This window comes from Tursiops truncatus, chromosome 3, assembly GCF_011762595.2.
Source record: "Tursiops truncatus isolate mTurTru1 chromosome 3, mTurTru1.mat.Y, whole genome shotgun sequence".
NCBI classification, from domain to species: domain Eukaryota; kingdom Metazoa; phylum Chordata; class Mammalia; order Artiodactyla; family Delphinidae; genus Tursiops; species Tursiops truncatus.
The window spans coordinates 2,919,630-2,940,953 of NC_047036.1; the positions used below are offsets into that span (position 1 = coordinate 2,919,630).

A 21,324-nucleotide genomic window follows, 5' to 3' on the forward strand; every position below is an offset into this window, starting at 1 on the left:
AGGGTAGCCTCTGGAACAGGCGGCATTCAGAGCCCCGTGCAGATGGGCCCGGGCCCTTTGTTCCGTCTGCCCGGGAGGCTGTTATGGGAAGCAGCCAACCTGCCTCTGTCACCGTGAACATGGTCGTGCCATTGTGTGCTTTTAATTGTTACTATGTACGTGGAATCTGAGAGGTCGCTGTGGATATTGAGTACAAGAGCCTGGAGCCCTTTGCCAGACCAAACACATGTCCTGGGCGTTCAGCCACAGACACCTTTTGCTCAAAGAAAGATCCTTCTGACAGAGCAATTAAAAAGTCTGATCTATTTACAAAACAGTCTATAAGGAAACCCCAGAATGATCTGTCTCTGACACTTTCCCATGTGGTTATCCTAACAGATTCTTCTATAATGAAACAATTCTTTCTGCCCCTGTGATATCAAGGTGGGTGGACCACTAATTAAAAAAACTGACCACCATCTGACAAGGAGAGAGAGCAAGCCATGGAATCCGATTTCCAGTGCTTAAAACATTGTTCCCCTGCTCTGTGCTCTACAACCACGATCTCTGTGCTTGGTCCTACAGAAGGCGGGGCATTTTGTGTAACAGCAACCATGCTGTTGCCAGTCAGGGGTCTGCATTTGCTAGTCTATTTTTATAACAAAGTGAAGTATTTCAGTTTAGACAGAATGTGCATTTTTACTGTGGTTCATGGTTGATAAGGAAAAAAATAACGAGTGAGGTTATTCTTTTATGTATCTTTTTGGCCATGCTGTGTGGCTTGTGGGATCTTGGTTTCCCAACCAGGGATTGAACCTGGGCCCTCAGCAGTGAAAGCTCAGATTCCTAACCACTGGACAGCCAGGGAATTGCCAAGAGTGAGTTTAAAGTTGAATTTTTTAAAAGTCAATCGACGTGGAGACCTGGGTTGGTCTCGGGCCCAAGGTCAAAACCCAACCCTGGCTCATCCTTCGCTTCCAACTAACACATCCCTTCCTCTGTCCAGTCCCAATTGTGCTGCCCATATGTCCTGAAACCCAGAACCTCCTCAAGTTCTCCAGGGCCTCATCCCGGACAGGCTGGGCTTCCATCCTAATGAAGGATCCTGCCCTTCATCACACTGCCTTCCCACCGCTCCCTTCTCCCGGGGTCTCTAGTGCCTGGAGGTTGGGTGGATCAGAGCACTAAGGATTAGCTTTGCCAACTGTGTTGCTTCAGGGAAATTTACTTTCCCTCCCCTCAAGGAAGGACCCAAGCAGAAAGAAGAGCCTCTCTTCATCTCTGCTCTCCTCCTGCATCTGTGAGGACCCACCCTCGGCAACCACACCAGGTCATGGGAACACCGGCCTCAGGATTCCTTCAACCAGCCTGGGTGTCAGCTTGAATGGCTTAGCCTCTGAAACCCTGAGACCTGGAATCCCTCTTTCTGGACACAACCTTGCATTTTTCCATCTTCTCTGCAAGATACCATGAACAAAAGAATTGGACCTAGAAATCTCTTCTCCACTTTCCAGAGAAGGTCTAGTGACCGTGAGATAAGAGGATGGATTTGAAACGGTCTTAGACTCCAAGCTGGCCTAGGACCTCACTTTTGCTCTTCCCCTTTATTTTACTGTGTTGGAGTCTGAGGTTGACTACCATGGTCTCCTGATGGGGCTTTGGGGGTCATGATCCTCAGGGAGCTCACAGTCCTGCGGGAGAAACCTTGGTCACTGCAATTGTAACTACTGGTTTCTGGGGAGATGTATGACCCTGCTCCAGGGAGAGCCTAACCCACCCACCCACGCCTTTGGTGCCTTCTCCCGTCCTTCTGAATCATTTGACTGTGGCTCAAATTCCCCTCCCCCTGACGACATCCCACACTGTGCACGCTCCTGCCACAGCCATTCACTTCTTGGCATCTCAGGTAACCCCGGTGGGTACGGCTGACATTGGCATCCACCCTCACTCTTCACTAAGCTGCCTGCTCAGAGCATCCCTAGGGTACAAATCCACAGTCTTCCTCACAGTGTTCGTCCTCCTCACCTCTGGCCCGAGGTTTTGAAATGGACCGACCAGGAGTCCCCAACCCTCTGCTACATTTTCCAATGAGGCGTGTTCACCAAGGGCATTTTCCTTCCATTTATCCACAGTGGTTGATGGTGGGACACCCTCTCCTGTCCCTGAGAACAGGTCCCTCTCATCCTGTCTCCTGGGCCTCTTCTGACTCTGGGGTACCTTGCTCTGCCCCTGAGGCATCCCCTTCCCTCCATCCGAGTCAATCCTGACTTTGACTCTCTTCTTCCCATTGTGTCCTTTGGGGTCTCATCTGCCCCTACCTTCTGCCACCCCCTCTATAAGAAGGACCTCCAAGTGACCAGCTCTTCTCCCAAACCACAGACGTGGATACTCAGATGCCTGCTGGACCCTCTCAGAGTCACACAACCTCAAATGTATTGCACCTAAAACCTTCCCCATCAATCTTCCCCCAAGACTCTGCCCTTCCTCCTGACTCTTCTGTTTCTCTTAATGATGTTTCATTCTTCACTCGACTGAAAGCAGAATCTTGGGTCACATTGGATTCTTCTCCTTCCTTTCTTCATGTGCCTGGTGAGTCACCATGCCAGGCTGCTGCCACCTCGACTTCTTTCCATATTCCTCTTGTTCCCAATGTTCTAATAAAACTCTCACAGTCTCCTGCTGGAAAAGTAACAGCAGCCTCCTGAGGGGCTGTCCCCTCTCTGTCATTTTTTGTTCATTTACACATTTATTCTATCAACAGTCGCTCACCTGCTGACAGGCACCCTGATGGTGCTGGATGGGATGATGGCCTGTCTGCCTTTGGTCCATGCTCACTGCAATCCCACCCCTCCCATCTACCATCCATTATCAACCACCTTCCATTTGTGCTGGTGCTGTTTGCCAGGGATGTGAGAGGAGCCGGACAGAAACAGGACCTGCCCTCATAGAGTTTATGCTCCCTTTGGGGATGTGGACACAAAGTCAAGTAATCAAACATGACAACGTAATCATAATGTCAAACATGACAAAACAGAGAAACATGGTGTGTTACGAAAACAAACACAAGGAGTAACGGATGCAGTGTGAGGAGGAGGCACTACCAGGAAAGTCGAGTTTGGATCTGGGGATGGGAATTTGTTAGCCAAGGAAGGAAGTAGGAAGCTGGATTTCAGAGACAGGGATGTGTGAGCAAGGCCTGAGATGAGGGCCACGGCTCCACAGAGAGCCTGGAATGAGCTCAAGGTGGGGGAGTCCAGGGAGAGGGAGGAGAGCCCCCTGTAAGGAGGCAGGAAGCCAGCCTGGGCTGGTTCGTGCTGGGACTTGGTCCACATGACTCGGGTTTGGGACTACATCCTAACAGCCTTCGTCCATTATCTCCATTATGTTTCATCATCCAGGAAGAAGGACTTTAGGCAGAGACTTGCATCTTTCGAAGGCTTCACCAGGGAACACCTGGTCTTGGTTTAGGGGCTGTGGTCTCAAGCTACAGCTGATGAGAAGGACAATGTCTTTTCTTCTCTAGCAAAGGCCAAGTTCATGAGATGGAAATCCCACAGTGATGGGCATGAACAAAGCTAGAGGTTGACCTGGGTCAATTATTCAATAATTCTAGTTCTAAGAACATCCATGCAAAAGTCTGCAGAATGACTGTATCATTTCTCCAGGAAACTAAAACACTTTCTTCTCCCTGTTACCATTTCCTCCCTCACATTCTCACTGAGGACAACAGGACCTCAGTAGGTTAGAGGTCCTTGGACGGGCAGGGCTGGTGGCCTGAGCTGACCACTGTCAATCAGCTAGCACCATGCTGTGCAGACAACAGCACTGTGGCATGGTGGGCATGGCCAGATAAAGTGCAGGGTCTTTGTCTGGGACCCCAGGACTGACCTCTTCTTAGGGAACACCCAGCCCTCCAAACAAGTGACTAACGTGTAAGTGGGCAGCTTCCTTTTCCCTGGAAATCGAATAACAATATGTAGTTCTAATGAAGAAATGAACTCACCAAGTTATGAGAAAAACAAAAAAAACAAAACTCACCTTGACTATTTTCCGTATGTCTTAGTCCATTCAAGATGCTATAACAGAATACTATAGACTGTGACTTGTAAACAACAATTTTTTTTTTCTCATGATTCTGGAAGCTGGAAGTCCAAGATCAAGGCACTGGCAGATTTGCTGTCTAGTGACAGCCCTCTTCCTGCCCTCATATGGTGGACTGGGCAAGGGAGCCCTCTGAGGTCTCTTACCTGAGCACTAGTCTTATTCATGACGGCTCTGCCTTTATGATCTAAGCACCCCAGCAAAGGCCCCACCTCACACTGGGGGTTAGGATTTCAGCACATGAACTTTGCAGGGACATAAACATTAGTCTATAGCACCATCTATTTTTTCCCTTGATGTTTGAATTATCATTACGTGACTGAGTTTGCAACCTGCTTTCCTTAATACTGCTAATGTGGTCATCATTATAAACCAGATTCCTGGAACAAAGGTAAACTTAGGGACTGGAAAACCAGAAGGCACAGATGAAGAGGGAATCCAGTTCTGTGAGCTTCCATGAAGACTCTCAAAATTCACATAGGGTGCGTACCACTGTGCACGTAGGGTAACATCAGTCAGGTAAAAGTCATGGCTACTGATCATTTGTTTCTTTGTGTTACCAGAACATTTAAAAAAAATAAGTTTCAACCATATTTTAAAAGTTTTTAAATCTGTTTGACGCTTGATCACTTATATGGCATAGTATAATTCTCTATCTCATTGGCTTCAGGACAGACACTGTTTTGTGTTAGCTCCCTTAAATAGGTACAAAAACATGATACAAACAAGAAAATGTACCTGAAACCATGCAAAGTTCAAAGGAGCATCAAAGTGTGAAAACTTACTCATTTCCTTAGGGCTAAGTGGTCCATTACCCAACTGGGAATTAGGACTCTAATATCTAAGACTTAACTTCTCTTGTAGAGGGATGTAAACCAGTCTCAGATATGTGAATAATGTCACTTAAAAAAATAACTCAATACTAGAAATCTTTTTTAAATTGAATTAATTTTTAAATCCATTTTAAGGTCCATTTCATGTCTTTTTGCTGGGAAGTTTGGGTTGTCATGTTTGTTTTGCTTTTAGTGTAAATAAGCAAATATGAACACACGGGGAAGTGATCTCCCTGCAAAGGCTCATTCTTCCCATGACTTAAACAATTGCCGACGCGCTGCTGAAGGATCCCAGGCCAGGGCCCCTCCAGGAGAGGCCTCGCGACACCTCCAGCTCCAGGCAGTCGCCCTGTTTTGGTTCCTCTCTTTTCAGTCCTCCCTCCTCTGTGCTGTAGTAAACTCTCTGTCCATCACTAGGCAAGCAGAGCCAGGGAATTGAGAAATGAACAAGATAGACATTAGCAGAGTAGAAACAATGCAATGACCGTATGAAGAGTAAGGAGCTCAGCTCCCACACGTGAACTTGGAACTTTTCTTGCTCAGCAATGACGTCCAGTTCCCATGTGACAAAAAAATGTCTAAGAAAACCAAGTCTAAGTACTCAATTATGTTATTAGCCTTTCATTCCAAATCAAATATCTAGGAAAAAGAATTGGCCATTCAAAATCCAAAAGTCTCCAGCCAGAATTGAATGATTTGTGAATTCTGCCTTGATACTGTGCACACAGAATGTATTGCCACGCTAGTCCCATTAGGAAAACATCACCACCCTCCCTGGGGCTCAGTGTGAGGTGATCTTTTCTCCCATCTCTCCGACCTCTCAGCCGTGGAGGAAGCCTTGACTGCATGCTCGTGATCCTTAGATTGTATCCAATCCCTCCTCCTCTTGATTTTGTGCTTACTATCCAGCCCGGAAGGATTCATCTCTGCACCTAATAAAACTGTTATGTCAAACACACAGGACATCTGCAATGGACAGAATGTATCAATTAAAAAGTGTGAGTTTAAAAAAGGCTGTTATGTGCCCACCTGTCCTTGAGCTGGATCGGTGTGGCTGGGGCAGTCTGTGCTGTCAGCGCACTCCCAGGTAAAGTTTGCCGGCAAAATTCAGTTGCAGAAATTGCACACTTGAAAGATGCCAGCTCAGTGCCACGTTCACAGCCACAGCGAAACGCCTGCTCGAGGCTAAGACAAATGCCAAGATGGAGGGGGTTCAAAGGAACTGGGTGACAACCCCAGGGTGGGGAACTAGGACACCCGCAATCCAGTGGCTGCCTCATTTGTCCGTGGTTGCTTGGCTGGGACAGTGCCTGGTTAGGTCTCACTGTTCCAGAAATTTCTCACAGGGCATTGACCTTTTCTGTAGAATCAAGACCCAATCATACTGGGTAAAAAGATGTGTCAGGTCCAATTCCAGCATACTGAACCAAGTAGTGGGGACCAGAAAACATAAGGGGTACCATGGCCTCGGGACAATCCAATTGACCTATTTTTCGTGATTTCCCCTCATTTCTGCCTGTGCCCAAAGGCACCTCGACAGCCTTGATATACAAGGTCCCTGAAATAGAGGACTTCCTTGGAGGTCTGCCCAGGGCATTTCTGGGCCCCGTGATGCAGGAGTTGTTTTTTCAGGACATTGTGCAAAGAGCTGGAATTTAAACCTGTATTAGTTACTCTCCATAATGCAGCCCTTCCCAGGATTGATTAGCAGCAGTGCTGTGGGATCTACGACCAAGACTTCACGGTCTCCATAAAAAGAGCAAACACACACCTTGTCATGGAAGCGGAAGCTTTATTTAAGCTTCTATTTGAAAGGTGGGGAGAGGGCAGCAGGAATCAAGGGAAAAAGGAGAGGTGGGAGACTGCCCCACAAGGCAGGAGAGAAGGAGGAAGGTCCCCAAAGAGGCTCTGTGACTGTCATTTTGCCCAGTGTTGGCCCTTTCTCATGATGGAGACAAGCCTCTGCTCTGATCTGGTGTCTGGAGGGAAATAAGTAAGTGGACAGTGAGCTGGGTCTCCTTTCTGAACCTTCCAGAAGGGCCTGGATAGAGTGTGCACCCAGGTTCTCAGAGGGACACAGCCCAGAGGAAGTCTACAAACTTCTATGAGGAGAGTCAAGACACAAAATCAGGTCACGTGATCTCGGAGGCAGGCAAGGCCTGAGACGCAGGGGCGAGTCCATGGGTAGGAGACTCAGGACAGCCAATGGAAGCTCCTGGCCAAGGACAGGAAGGGACCAGTGTCCCAGCTCCAAGGACCTCAGACGGGTGGAGCTGCCTCTTACCTGAGAGAGGGTCAGCCTTCTGTTCTGTTCAGTCCTTTAAGGGCTTGCATAAGGCCACTCACGTTGGGGGGTCAATCTGATCATTCTGTCCATCCGTTCAGATGTCAGTCTCCTCCAGACACACCCAGAGTCATGTCTGACCTCACCTCTGGGCCCTCCATGGTCCAGTCAGGTGGACATAACAGCCACCATCACAGGGAACAAGGTGAGGGACAGAGAGGTCCTGCTGGGGCCTGGTGCTTTGGAAGTGTCCTCCACAGCTGCACATGAGTAGTGGTCAGAGTGAACCCTGGGTAGGACCCCCCACGGGGGGCTCGGCAGGGAGGAGGGAGGACCCCCCTGAGGCTGAGACAGGAGCCCAGGTGGGAAATCATTGGGTGAAGACACTGACCATCATGTGACTTAGAGCTTTCATCCAAGGATTCAAGCAATGCTTCTCTTTCAGAATTAAATTAAGAAAACAAAAAAAAAAAAAACAAAAAGGAAACTGAGCAGGACCTCACTGGGCCCTCCCATGTACAAGAGTCCCTCCAGGCCCACCTGCCACTTTCTTGTTTAAAGAAAAAAAGTGTTTAGCCTCCTGGGTCTTCCCTGATTCCAAAGAGCAGATTCAAGCAGTTACTAATTAGGGAAGTGAGGAAAGGCAGAAACAGAGGAACAGAGGTCAGGAAACAATAGTTCAGATAATAAAACAGAGTCCTTGTTCCTCCTCCAGGATGTACATGATGATCTGATGCAGATCTTTGAGTTGTTCTGCAGGAACTGAGGCCTCCACCCAGGTGGAGGATGGTAACTTTGTGCTGAGATGCCAGACCAGTTGGAAGCAAAAGGTTGGTGACTGAGATTCTGGAAACACCACCATGTTACCTCATCACCAACCAATCAGAAGAAAGTCACACACCCTGTGGCCCTCACCCCAAACGTTGCCTTTAAAAACTCTTCCTTGAAAACCATCTGGGAATTCGGGTCTTTTGAGTATGAGCCACTCTTTCTCCCTGTTTGGCCATTGCAAGCCTTTCTCTGCTCTAAACTGTGACATTTCAGCTTGTTTGTTTCACTGTGTGATGGGCACCTGGACTTGAGTTGGATGACAAAACCTCCCTTGATGAGCAGGTGTGTTCCCTTCCATCAGACATGGGAAATCATAGCATATCCTACTTCCTTCCTTCTTTGTAGCCAGGGAAATGTAGAAATAAATGCACTGTAACTAAATGACAACAGATATTTCTGATAATAATTTTCTGGCCCTTTCTGTCTTTTATAGCCATTTAAATATTTCCACTTAAAGATCTTATTATACATGTCTTTCTCGCTCTTGTTTTTTTTTTTTTTTTTTTTGCAAACATTGTGTCACACTTTTGGAGGATGTGAATCATAAAAACACTCAATATTTGTATGTATATCTGCATGAAGTTTGTGTTCCTCTTTAAACATTCAGCTTTGTCTTCATGAAACAGCTTGGAAGGGCATGAGTCAAAGCCATGGTTTCTCCCTGTGCAAGATCAAGGATGTGAAGTTACTAGGACATAGTGACTCTTAAAGGACTCAAGCAGCAAGCACCATTCACACCATCGCCATTGACCGTTATTAAGCGTAAAATTATTTTGTATGCTTTTCATATGTTCTGCTCAGATTTTCCAAGCTTTTTATTTGCTTCCTTCTGAGCAACCCAGTAATACTATTTCTCTGGTTTTTTTTTTGTTTTTTTTTTTTTTGCAGAACAAAGGCACTGGTAAGGTCTGCAGGGTTTAGATCATTCTCAACATTGTGCCTGGAATGCTGGCCTGCTGGAGGCCATTGGAGCTGATGCCAAGGAGGGCAGACTGCATTGCACTCAGAGGTCTGGTCCACATGCTGCTCTGCAGGGACCAGCCCCCCCAGGGAGCCTGGACAAGTCCCCTGACTTTGCAACCTCTTTGTGTCCTCATCTGTAAAGTGAAGGGTTTGCAGTCCATCCTCCTGATATGCTCTTTCTACCTTTAGCATACTTTAGAATTCAGTGACATGTGAGCAAAGAAGAAGAGAGAAACTGAAAATCAGGAAACTTTGTGGCAAAAAGAATTTCTGTAGAGATCCAGATTTGAGATTGCCACTCAACCTTGGTGGCAAAAGCTATAAAACAAAGGCGAGCATCAGTTTTGGCAGGCGCACCCATCTCGGGGCTGGTAGAGGAAGCCCAGGGCCTGCAATTGCCAGGTTTTCCAGGGAGCAGAGCATCCTTCCTCCACTACTGTCCTCTGAATATCACATCTTTGCTTAAAATTCTGACAGCTCTTAAAATGAAAATACCCCTGGGGTAAGACCGTGGCTCCTTAGCAAAAATGAACAATCTGTTCAGTTTAATAAAGACCAGCTTGGAGGTGGGATGTGGGCACAAGGGCCCTGTCTCCTGGTGGAGGAGGGTGAGGCAACAGGAGTAGGGGGGGCATGGAGGAACAAGGCCCCCTCCTCCACCCACTGCAATATTTTACACGGAAAGCACCCCACCCACCACTCCATCTTCTCTTTTCTCTAGTCTCATGGTAGTTTAAAAATAAATGATTCTTTTCCTCAACGAACGTGTGATCCTTGCATGCCTACATATTTTGTCAATTCATCTGGCCACAAATGGCTGCCTATTAAGCCAATTTGTTCCTCTCACTTCAAAATAAAGTCTGGATTCAGACCATTTGAGCTACTCTTGGGAGAGTGTGTAACAGAGGTTTCTGCTGGTAGAAAACATTCTCTCCAACTATAATATCAACATGTGAATCTTGGAGAACATGCCTTTATTTTCAGACAGAGTGCCTTGTGATTCCTACTAATGCTTTTCTGTGCAAGCCTTTTTTACTTTAAAAAGTGATAAAATGAGGGCATCAGTATTCATTTTTCTGTCCTTGGTCCACAAGCTGGACCATATGCAGTGCAAACTGAGAGCAAAAGGATCACATGATTATTCCAATTTACAGATTTTTAAAGATGAAACTACTCTCTTCCTCCACAGAGCTTTCTGAGAACGGGAATTACTTTTCTTTTTTAAGGCACATTTGTGTTTTATGAAAACTTATTATTTTTTTCTTAAACAAGTTTTTTTTTTAACATCTTTATTGGGGTATAATTGCTTTACAATGGTGTGTTAGTTTCTCTTAAACAAGTTTTATCTTGGAATTTCCAAGGACAGTATAGGCACAGGGATGCATTCAGATCTAAACAGACAATTTTACCTAAGAATTAAGCAGGAGACAGTCTTGCCCAATCTTGCTAAATTCTGTGTGTGTATATCTGTGTGTGAGTGCATGTGTATGTATTTAGTAACAGTTACATCTAACCCTGCCCTGATGTCAAGGACAGAGACCAACCAGGTGCTCTATGAAAAATGTACCAAGAGACACCTACTCTATATTTTCCTTCAAGAAAGTCCCAGATGTGATGGAGAACAGTGTGGCTGGACCTTATAGCAGTGGGTTCTTGTCCCAGGGCAGTGACTTATTCACTACAGGTAATCATGAATGATATCACTTCTCCCACACCCACTGTCCTCACACACTAAACAATGTGTTGTACTACGTGGCCACTGACCGAGGACACAGGAAGGTGGATGATTCTGTGCTAGGCCAGAAGTCCAGAGCTCATTACGACTAATCAAATCACTCTCTGAAGGGGTGGGAAACGATACGGGTACACGTCCCAACTGCTAGCTTGATGTCTGGATCACCCCACTCCAACTAGAAGCAGAAGGAAGAGGAGAGCCAGCTGGGAGCTGAGGGGGAGGAGCTACCATTCTTGGAGCCAGCTGTTCACAGGGCAAGATGCAGAGCAGGGCCTGATGTTCACACAGGGAGGAAGTATTACCATAAGACCTTTTGGGTAAAGTCATGAGATGAATCCCAGTCTTTAGTGGGGCAGCACTATGTGGTAGAAAGAGGAAGCTGGACCCCTAAAACTTAGTAATAACACAGAAATAGGTTCAATTATACTGACAAAAATTTTAACCTCAGTCTCTTCATTTCTAAAATGGGGATGGTATTATCTTCCTTAAGGGATTTTCAAAACGTTAATTAAAACAATGACTGTATAAAAAACATTCAGTACCTTATGTGATTTTAGTAAGTGATAGTTATCATAACACTGGTGACAATGTATAAGTTAGTTATGGTATAACAAACATCTCCACACTCAAGGACATCAAACAATAAACACTTAGCATTATTCAGACACCTACAGGCCAGTGGGGCAGACTTCTGCCTCTATGCTCAAACAGGGCTTGGTGTGGGTGGCCGTTTCAGGCTGGTCTTGACTCCTTGGGCTGGGATGATGAATTTCTCTCTAGAGGTTAGTCTGGTATCCCTCTTACATCAATGCTGTCAAGCACCAGGAAAGATAGAGACTGCACACAGCTATTTGAGGCTCAGAACAGCCAGGACATCACTTCTGCCACTTTCTATTGGCTACAGTGGGTCGTGAGGTCACCCTGATTCAAAGGGAGGGGAAATAGAGGCCCCCATTTAGGGAGAGAGCAGCCAAGCGACATGGCAAAGGCAATGCACAGAAGTGGTGAGATGGAGCCCTTTAAAGTCAGCATGCCCAGTCACTGATCTGATGACAGTGCTCCACTTGGCGGAAATTTCACTTGCTGATGAATCAAGTAAATGCCTCTGGCTGGTGCTTATGAAAACAGTGGTTCTCAAATTTCCGAGGTGCAGCTTATTCTCTGCTGCAAAATCATGCCTGTCTCTCACTTCCGAATATGACAGGGATGTAGCTATAAAATAACAGCATTTTTAACCTACCAACCTATCTTTTACAATGATGATTCCAATGCAAATGTTCATGACATTGAAAAATGCGTCAGATAAAACACAGAGATCTTCCACCCAAAATCACTCTATCATAAACCGTACATGATACACACATACAAATCTACTGATTTGCTTTTAAAATATATTTTACTCCTCTGCTATTTAGGGTGGCTATTTTGAGAGGAAGAGAAACATTACATGAGCATATTTACCATGACTTACGTCTGAATGGTAGCTTCTTATATATGATCCTTTTTAATCAAATTTTCTCCATTTTACAGGATAGTAAAGGATCAAAACATTATTGGAAACAAACCCACAATCAAGCCTGGAAAGAAGGCAAAAGACAAATCCACAGGATAACCGTTCCTGCCTTTGCAGTGGCCTACATGTAACTTAATTAGCTTTGTAGAAAGGAACGGGGCAGATGGTGTGGATGCTACTGGAACCACAGTGGTCATCCCAGCCTGGGCTACCCTCTGGGCATCTAGCATCCCTCTCCGTAGCTTTCCCTACCCTTTGAGCTTTGTTCCGAAATATCCTCATGAAATATTCTAGAGCTGGCACTCTGCTTTGTTTCTCAGACCCTTAAAATGTGGAGACAGTATTTTGAAGAGATTTTGAAGATGGGATTCTGAAACTTCAGAACTTGCAGACAATGGAGCATACACAGATGTCTTAAATATCTTCAGAAATCATTTGTCTCTTGTCAGCTCTGACTGACAGCTCTAATAAATTCCTACCTTTTAAGCAGACCCCATTCCTCACGCACCCACACCCCCTCCCCAAGCCGAGTGGAACATCTACTGTCAAATGCATAAAATAACATTAGAAATGCAGACATGATGTGGCCAATGGTAATGTGCTATTTAAAAAATATGAACCCAAATGAGGGCTTATTTTCTCCAAATTGAAATTTATAGTTTCATTTTAGAGTGTGAACCTGGATAGTGATTGGGCTCAGGCGTGCTATTATAAAGTGGCTGTGGAAACAAAGCAGGTAAGCACCCGGCAGTGAGCAGCGATGAAGGAAATGCTTGGACGGCCTATGAAATATTGGATCCTGCTGCCTGTACTGATGACTACAAACTTAGAGCAGATTTTGTGCAGGTCCTGTACAGTTAGTATTGTACCTGCTTTTACACAATGTGATTTAAATGCCAACCAAACAAAACAAGGAAACCACTGGTCACTGTCCTTTATATCTTCCAGGCTGTTAAACAGATCCCAAGAACCAGAAGTGTCATCTCTGAAAACTGATCGCCCCTCTATTAGATCATCTTGGGATTGATAGCTTGGTCTGTCACTCTGGCAAAATTGTTATAATATTAGACTTTACTGCAGTTGAAATTCAAGCAAATTACTTACAAAACATTAAGGGTCAGAGATTCAAATCAAGCAGAATAGCACATCTTCAAGGGGCCTGTGATCCAGGCAAGGATGTGGCTTTCTGTACACTTTAAGGCGTCACAATGTAACGTGGGACAATTTTTAAAATAAGACAATATAAATAAAATAAAATAATACAATAAATACATAAAACAGTAAACACAAAATACATAATAAATAAAAAATAGAAAAATAAAAGAAATTAAAAAGCAAAATAAATAAAATGAAATAAAACTATATCCTGATTGGACTCTGAAAAACAGGAAAAAATAAAAAAGATAATTAACTTAAACTTGGTAGAGTAATAATTTAGGAATTCCTGAGTATTTAAAAATCCTAAGTCCTAATCTTTAGAGAAGCACCCGACCCCCATGCTGAGCAATCCTCTGGTGTCGGTGCTTGAATGATACCATTTGTGGTCCCTATTCAGCTTCTGAGACTGTTCTGGAAGGGGCGGCCCATTTTTTCCTCTATATGGTTCTGTGTGCTTCGATGAGGGACTTGCATCCCAGGCCGCACGTGGCCCTGGCTGAGGCTGCTGTCCTAGGGGTGCTAGACTCAATGGTTCCCACCTCACTTTGCGATCAGTGGCCTCCCTCCTTCCCTCTTCATGGGAGGGGCTGCGTGGCTGCAGTGTGGATCCTGCAGTGAAGGGCACTGCAGGACAAAAGGCAAAACCAGAGAGAGGAGAGGAGAGAAGCTGAGGGCTACGCCTCCAGGAATGGGTTCCCCTGTGTGAAATATATACTACATCCAAGCGACAACAAGAATGTCAGAGTCGGAAGGAAACAAACGAACCCCAAACTCAGGTTCCTTGTACGGGCCAAAGACACAGCCTGTCAGCCTCCAGGGGGGCCTGACGTTGGCCACTGCAGCACAGCTGTTTCCCTGGCCCGATGCTGACACGGGGAAGTTGCCCTAATCCCTCTTGAGAGAACTCACTCTGGAAGGATGAAGTCAAACGATGGCAGTGGGCAGTGTAATTAGATGATGATGATTATCACCCTGCCTGTCATGCTGGGCCCAAGTGTGCACCTGACAGAGCAGGAGAGCCCAGTGGTCTCTGCAATATGAGGCCAGCGTCACAACAACATGGAAATGCAGCGATTAATGGCCTTTGCTTAAGACTATGGCCACATCCTCAAAAAGACAGAAGAGAACTGACACGTGCTTATTAAAAACTATAGATGTGAGTCCCTCCTGGTGGGGAGCTGCCACAGGGCCATAGGGCTGTGCTGGCCAGCTGGACTAAATCCCCATTCACGGCTCCTTCTTGGGGAACCGAGAGGCCAAGTCCGTCCCTTGCCCCACTGGGCTCTTTCTTCTCACATCCATTCATGTTCTTTCCTCTTCTCTGTTGAACCAGCACCCAATCATCTTGTAAGGAAATCAAGTGTGATCATCTCAAAACTTCATTACACTTATGTGAAGGTCTCACGATTCACTCAGTCTCCCAGCCAGCGAGCATCAGTACCGGGGTTTAAGCAGGGACGAGGGACACCCTTCACTCTGAGATCTGGGTCCATGTCCTGACCCCATTCCTCAATGGGAGGGCATGGCCTGAACTAACCAACGCACTGGAGTCTGTTTCCTCCTGTCTTCTCTACATGTAGGGTTAGAGGCAGGAATATTTTTCTCAAGGCCCCCCTTTATTTTCTTCCATCCTACAGTATTTTTCTTTAGGCTATTTGATGTTTCTCTGTGTTACAATAACCTTGGGAATTTACAAATGTGATGCAAGTTAGAACCTTCTCCACATATTACAGCAAAATAAACACTATTTTGAAATACCTAGAGTTAAATACACACACACGCACAGAGTTTAATCCCAAAGATTACCGTGATAAACAGCTGTGTGATTTCGACAAGTTTCATAACTTTGACATGCCACGTTTTTTCCAGCTGTAAAATGGTGATAATAATATTATTTGTTGCATGGACTGTGCTGTGCTACATAATAAGTGAATACTTATGACATTGGCATGCATCCGATTCTGTGCTTAAAAAATGTTGGCTGCAATTGTTAAAAGTATAAATATTTGAATTACTATTTTTGTGAAGTTTCCAAAACAAGTCACTAAACAACCAAAAACTTCATACAGATTAACACATTTGATTTAATGCAAGAAACTTATTTCAGTCAGAATTTTGGCTTATTTTGAAGTTGGAAACCATGTAATTGTTGGGTCTTTCAATCATATAATTCTGCAGTCTTTAAGAGTGGAAATGAACTTATTTATGAAACAGAACAGACTCACAGACTTAGAGAACGAACTTACGGTTACCAGGGGGAAGGGTGGGGGGAGGGGTAGATTGGGAGTTTGGCATTGACATGTATACACTGCTATATTTAAAACAGATAACTAACAAGGACCTACTGTATAGCACAAGGAACTCTGCTCAAAACTCTGTAATAATCTAAATAGGAAAAGAATTTGAAAGAGAATAGATACATGTATATATATATATATATAACTGAATCACTTTTCTGTACACCTGAAACTAACACAACATTGTTATTCAACTATACTCCAATATAAAATAAAAATAATTTAAAAAAGGGTGGAAGGGTCTTTCCTCTGGTTCGCTATCTACTGTAGTCTTTTTCTATTAAAAATTACAGTTTCAACATCAAGTGCATAAAATTTCACTAAAACAAAAGATCCTAATTAAAGTGCTTCCAATAAGTTACTATTTGCTCCATTAAAACTATAAGCTTGGGCTTCCCTGGTGGCGCAGTGGTTGAGAATCCACCTGCCGATGCAGAGGACACGGGTTCGTGCCCTGGTCCGGGAAGATCCCACATGCCGTGGAATGGCTGGGCCCATGAGCCATGGCCACTAAGCCTGTGCGTCCAGAGCCTGTGCTCCACAATGGGAGAAGTCACAACAGTGAGAGGCCCACGTACCACAAAAAAACAAAAACAAAAACAAAAAAATACTATAAGCTCTATTATAAATTCTTCATGATCACATATATTCTCACATGCATAACAGGAAATATAATTTAAGTGGACCTATAAGAAATTGCCTTTTTGTATGTCAAAATTGTCTAATGTTTGCAATTTCATATGGTTTCAATGAATATTTAATTTGTGAAATGCAGCAAAGGTACATCTTCCTAAAAAAAATTGATCATCTAAAATAACTAAAACATTTTAAACAAGACAGTTTAAAAGTTAGTATGTTTTGAATGAACTGCAGACAATCCCACCATATATACATCATCACTGTGAATTGAGTAGCTGCCTCGTTTAGGGCTGAATGAAATATTTATGGTGGACCAAATAAAGCAGCAATGTAATGGCAAATTCCTATATCTGGGGACATCGCTGTCACTGTGGGCACTCGTGAAATAGCTCTGGCCTAATTTCCCCTGACTTTGGATGTGTGCAAATCACAGGGAAATGTGAACTGACTACAGACTGCGAAAATCAGTGAAGACAGAAAATCATTGCAAATCAGAACCTTATCAATATTTCACTAGGCTAAGACTAAACATCTTATTCCTCCAGAAACAGAAAGCAGTTTTCCTGAAACCGTAACACTGGGATTAAAAAAAAAAGTTCATCACAATACAGTGCAATGCCAAGAGTTTAATGTAGACCTCAGAATCCATTGTTTGTGTATATCTGCATCACATGAAATGAAAATGTGCATGCTGACAGTATCTCTGGATATGGAACTATTTTTATGGTAAAACATTTAGCCTATGCACTGCCTACAATATGCGAGCAGAGTTGTGTCTCAACCTGTTGGAATACATTTTGATTTTTTCTTACTAGGGTGGCCACGACCTAGAACCCACCAACAGTGCCATACAACCCTTCCCATCCTTTCTGATGCCAGAAAGAGAAAGAGTGTTCCTTCATGACCTGCTTCTAAGTTTTCCTTAACATCTCCACCGTGTCAGCCTCAAAAACGAAACAAAACCATAAACAAGAAGTGACCTTTAAACTAGACCCTAAAAAGAGTGGATTATCAAGCCTGGGGTTTTCACCAAGAAATATAGTTAACTGCATAAAGCTTTGGAGATATAATTCTTTGTACTGTGATAAATTTCCCTTGGATGGAGGCAAATAAACCAAGAAAAATAAACAAAACACACCAATTAAGGTTCAGCTTCCTACTTCACATAAACTGAGAGAACATTGATAAATTTAGCCGTTCGCTGAGCTTGGAAGGGTTATGTTTTGCTTTGTCATTTGAGTTTTTGCCTTAAGGAAGAAAAAAAAAAAAAAAACTGCTGCCAGTGTTTATGAAAGGGGGAAGTCTGCAGAGGAGGAGGGCTTAGATATGTCAGAAGTTTCGTCAAATTTGAAATGTTCTGTTATACAACTATACTCCAATATAAAATAAAAAGTTAAAATAAAATAAAATGTTCTGGGCAGGAAAAAGTGGTCAATTTAGGGAACATACAATTGTAATATATATATATATATATATATATTAACTACCTGTAAGACTGGATCTTACACACACACACACACACACACACACACACACACACACACACACATCCACACACATCCACACTCTCCTGTCCTCAGAGCGCACTAAATGTCCTCCAGTCAAAAACTCGCCCCTGGGCTTCCCTGGTGGCGCAGTGGTTGAGAGTCCGCCTGCCGATGCAGGGCACACGGGTTCATGCCCCGGTCCGGGAAGATCCCACGTGCCGCGGAGCAGCTAGGCCCGTGAGCCATGGCCGCTGGGCCTGCGCGTCCGGAGCCTGTGCTCCGCAACGGGAGAGGCCACAACAGTGAAAGGCCCGCATACCGAAAAAAACAAAAAAAAACCTCGCCCCTGACCAAGTGCTCCCTGGTCCTCTCTGCCTTGTCAAGTCTCCCTTCCCGTTCCCCAATGCCCCGAGCCCCCTACCCAGCTGGAATGGCTCCCGCTGAGGGTAGGGATTTTTCCTTCTCAAATGGAAACGTCACATTTTAGTCCTTTCTTACTAAATGTCACCGGCCTCCACTTCATGCCTTTGTCACAGTCTCCTTTGTGACATGCTTACCCCACGGGGCTCCGTGTGGACATCCTCCCTTCAGAGTTCTCCGCAGACTCTGCCCGCCCTACCGTTGGTCCTTGCAGGCTCCCCTCAGGCCTCTGCCCTCCCTTCTCACATTCTCCCTGGGATCCTAATCCATGACTATGGTTTCTCCCATCACACAAAGGCTCATGATCCTCCAGCAGGTACCTTTTGCCCCTGTTTGTGTTCTCGGGAACAGTTATAACTTGAAGAGCCCAACATGAGAATGCATGGCCTCCATTAAATCTGTTAAGAATTTCAAGGTGGCAACAGTGGAGCAAACCCAAACATGGGTCCTGGGACAGTACATGGGTTGGATGTGGTTCCTGGCCTCTGTGCTGGGAAGAGCTGCTGATTTGTAGTGGGTGTCAGTCTCTGAATCAGGGGAGCTTGACCCAGAGGGAGTGATGGGGATGGTTAGTAGAACCGGATGGCCCCAGGAGCCAAGATGGTGGTCAACAAGAACTGTGCTCAACTGTCCAACGAAAAGAAATGAAAACTTGGGGATCGGGGAGCTTGTCTACACCAGCAAAAGTCAACACGACCTAGTTTTCAGGCTGAGCCAGCTTCACAGCCCTAATTAACTGACAGGAACAAAGGCTGGGTCCCTGTGAAGAAGGCAAAGTTTGGGCACATGGGGTCAAAGGCTAAAAGTCAGAAGTGCCCTGCTCACCATTGCTCTCAGGACTGGGGGGAGTCTCTGCTCCTCCTCCATCCTCCGCACCTTCAGGTTCTGTGGGTCATGAGGTCATGGTTCCCAAAGGTGAACACTTCTTACTGGGGTACCCAGAGACTATTCATTCAACCCTATGCCATGGCTGTACCTTCCATCACTCAGAGTCCTGGTGGTGCTGGACCAGCAGGTAAGGGGAAGTTCACCCTCCTAGCAAGAGAACAGCTGCTCTTACATCCCAGATGCCGGGAAACAGGTTTGGCTCATCTGCTGCAGCTCCCTTCCCACTCTTGTCTTTGAGACACACCACAGCCTCAGAAGGACATGTGGCCGGCAGCAGTATGGACAGGGGGAGGGGACTCTAGGATGGCCAGTGCAGGGGGCAGTGAGGAGGCCCACCTGCAGGGGCAGAGGCTGAACTTCCTCTTGTGAGTTTTCCCAGGAGATACAGCCAGCTAGAATCTTGGAGCCACTGTTTTCAATGGGATGAACTCACTATAAAAACAAACAAATGGACTCAAGGGGTACAAAGTGTGGACTGCAGTGGATGCCACGTGGTGGATTTGGACACACCACCCAAAATCCTCAACAGGGCCAAACCCTCCATTCCCTTGGCCTGGATCAGTGCTGCTTCTTGCTGAGGACTCAGCTGATTCCTCTGCAGTAATTGTGCTCAGCCGAGATGGTGTCCAGCACAAAGTCCTGACCCCTTCCCGAGACAGTGTAAATACAATGCCATGTCCGTGAGAGGATCCAAAAGCCACTCTGCCCCAACTGGCACAACTTCGAAGAATCCTCCCAGCATCCGAGCTCCCCAGGGCCAATCAAAGCCTCTGCTGGATTAGTTCTGTAGCACAGTTCCTCTCTCTGCTCAAGGCTGCTCCCCTCCCCTGCACACACTTTGTTTCCGAGAGCGCTCCCCAGGAAACTGATTTCTCCTCTCAGTCTCAGAAATTGTTTCCCTAGGAGCCTGACCTTTGACACTTCCTCTCATTTCTTCCAGACCAATAACCACATTCATGTCACAGCACAGGTGAGCAGGGAATTATGTTTCCTGCTCTGGAAGAGAGAGGTTACTAACTGAAAAAATTGCAGATTTCTTCCAGCACATGGACAACATGCAGGAATGACCTTGAAGGCATTAGACTAGGAAGGGCAGAATGTAAATCTGTGCAGGAGAGAGTTTACTGACACAGGAGCAGTCCTTGTTACTTGGGGCTTAACATCTGGACTAGGACACCAAGAAGAACCTTTATATGCTTGCCATGTGGCTTCTTAAAGCGTGGACCAATAGATGAGCTGGAATGAATGGAGTAGAGAAGCTGGAACTTCCCTGTCAGGGTGTTGAGGTGAAGGACAGAGGCTCAGGGAGGTGGCACTGGGAGATGAGCTTATTACATGAGAGCAAACAAGGGCCCCTAGTCAGATCCCTACAAGGCCTCAGAGTGGACTCTTTATTTAGATTAGTGTCTTTGAGAAACTCAGTGGTGGCTCTCAGCCATAGGTCTGGGTTGCCCATAAGAGATGCTGACATGAAATGGGAATTCTAGTGGGATACCAGTGGGAAGGCTAAAATTCCCCAACAGCAGAGCTTAGGCATCAACAACAAGGAGAATGTAATTCTGCAGCAGACGGCTAAGTATGGTGGCCAGCAGGGTACTTTAACCTGGAAGACTCAGGGAAGATGCTAATAGACATTAGTGTTCCTAGGGCTGAGAAATAGGGGCCACCAACCAGGGTATGGTCTGATTTATACAACAAAAAGAGAGAAAGAGAGGGAGAGAGAGAAAGCGAGCAAGCTTGGAGCAGATGTCAAATCAGTCCTGCATCAAACCCATTTCAGAGTTGGTACAATAGATCCAGGGATTCACCCTGTTTTTTTTTTTTTGTTTTTTTTTTTTCCCCTGGTTCCCAATCGACTTGAGCTAGCACTCCATTTTTCTCCTGGATCCCGGGCAACCATGGTGGCATTTTGGTAACCGTGGCCTTGGTGAGCTCCTACTACGTTACCAGTGCTTAACTTGTATTATGGCACTTAATTAAACCCTCACCAAAACCTTCTGAGGAAGACATAATTATACCTGTTTACAGGTGAGACATTGCGCCCAAGTTCAGGCAATCTTCAATGGCAGACTGGCGTCTAGGCTCTTCTGGTACATGGCTCTGAAATGAGATTTGCAGTCAATGTTCATTTCCATTTATTTACAATTAAATTTTCAGACTATGATTTGCAACTAGTTGAAAATGACTGCAACCCTC

At 45.3% G+C, this 21,324-nt stretch overlaps 1 long non-coding RNA gene across 1 annotated transcript; it reads left to right on the plus strand.

The window, feature by feature from the left end:
- The first annotated feature begins 4,427 nt into the window (after nucleotides 1-4,427).
- Nucleotides 4,428-12,285, plus strand: LOC141278166 (uncharacterized). The gene is made up of 3 exons (XR_012330500.1): nucleotides 4,428-4,562; nucleotides 7,913-8,027; nucleotides 12,257-12,285. It is a non-coding gene; the product is annotated as an uncharacterized lncRNA (long non-coding RNA).
- The last annotated feature ends 9,039 nt before the right edge of the window (nucleotides 12,286-21,324 follow it).